Raw genomic sequence first — 1,904 nt, forward strand, 5'->3', positions numbered from 1 at the left:
TTTAATATACTTCTTTTCAAAACAGGAAGTTTGAACGCAACTCTGAGTTTTACATCTGACTGGGTAAATATACCATCATGCGTTGACGGTGCACGCATTGAAGTGTAATTTTATGCTAAGTATTGATGTGAAACGCACAATTAGTTTCAATCAGACGTTCAGTTGCTGTTTTGGAGCATGACTGCGCATTTGGTGATATTTATGATGTCAATGCGCATGCGCGAGGAATGGTGGCAAAAAAATTTAAGAGAGTGAAAATTTGGATATTTATTAGTGTAAATGCGTGATTTTATGTTTGTTTTGGATTAAAATGAATGGAAATGTAGTGGTGTAAACGATGTTTAAATGCCAAACCGAAAAGCAAAGAGGAACAGGGCGAAATCATCGCCAAATGAAAATCACCTCCGGACGCCTAGTAAGAGGCGGGAAAAGGATAATAGTAGCGGTCAGTGTTTTGACTTTGGTACAATGAACAATCAAATGTATGGAAGCAACCCCCAGTTCTCACCGGGTCCTTTTACCCAAGCAATGAACATGAATAGTGGAAAATACACATGTTGGGCCCCAGTGGCTCAGGGGGGGGGGGGGGGGCACCCCAATGACCCCAATAACACCTGTTCAGACTTCACCAGGTGCACAGGTAAACAACGACATGTTTACACGGATTATGAATCGGTTTGATAGTATGGATAAGAAACTGGTGCAGCTTCACTATATTCAATCTTCAATTAACAATCTTACGGTAAAAGTTCAGTCGATGGAGTCACGGATCAGCGAAATAGAGTCAAAGGTCAAAGACATAGAACAGAGTCGCCAGTTTGATAGTTCCTCAATCGAGAAGATTGATCGACAGCAAAAAGAACTTGATTCTCTCATACAGAAAATGAAGTCGGTCGAGAGCCAGCAGACTAAGGAAAAACAAGATTTCAAAGATGAAATCCAAGATCTACGATGCCGCAGTATGAGGGACAATTTAATGTTTTTTTAATATTCCGGAGGACGCTGAGGAAAATTGCGAAAGTAAAGTACTGTCATTTATTGACGAAAAACTCAAGATCCCTAACGCTGCGGAAATTGGGCTGCACCGTGCCCACAGGGATGGCGCTCGCAAGGACGGCAAGGTTCGCCCACTAGTCGCAAAATTCGTGCTGTATCCCGATCGCGAGCGTGTTCGGCAGGCCGCCAAACAGTTAAAGGGAACGAACTTTGGGATCTCCGAACAGTATCCCAGAGTGGTAATGAAGAAACGCCGGAAGCTCATCCCGATCATGATTGATGTCCGGAAACAAGGCAAAGATGCGTTCATTCGAGTGGACAAGCTCTTCATAGACAAACAACTATATAAGGAGAGTGACTAGGGAGACAGTGAGAGTGTTCTCAAATTATTGTCATGGAACATTGAAGGTCTTAGTGCTGAAAAACGATCATCACCAGAGTTTGTTGATTTTATTTCTAAGTATGATGTTATATGCTTAATCGAAACATGGACAAATTCTAGATCAAATATTGAATTAAAAAATTATAGTAAACCAATTCATTCATTTAGGAGATTTCAAAACCGCAGGGCAAAACGTCCGAGTGGTGGTATCATCATTTATATCAAAGATAATATAAGAAATGGGGTATCTGTTGTTAGAAATACTATTGATTGCATAGTATGGCTAAAGTTCGATAAGTTGTTTTTTAATCTCGAGTCAAATATTTACATTTGTGCTACTTATATAAGCCCGGAAGCAAGCCCGGTAAATGCCATTTCTGATATTGATATATTTATGCAGTTAGAGCAAGACATTACATATTTCAGTCAATTTGGTAAACTTTTTATTACAGGTGATACAAATAGTAGAGTAGGTTATAAAAGGGATTACATTGAGTTTGATCGTAGCCTTGACAGCGATGACGTA

Source organism: Mya arenaria, chromosome 12 (assembly GCF_026914265.1).
Source record: "Mya arenaria isolate MELC-2E11 chromosome 12, ASM2691426v1".
Classification (NCBI taxonomy): domain Eukaryota; kingdom Metazoa; phylum Mollusca; class Bivalvia; order Myida; family Myidae; genus Mya; species Mya arenaria.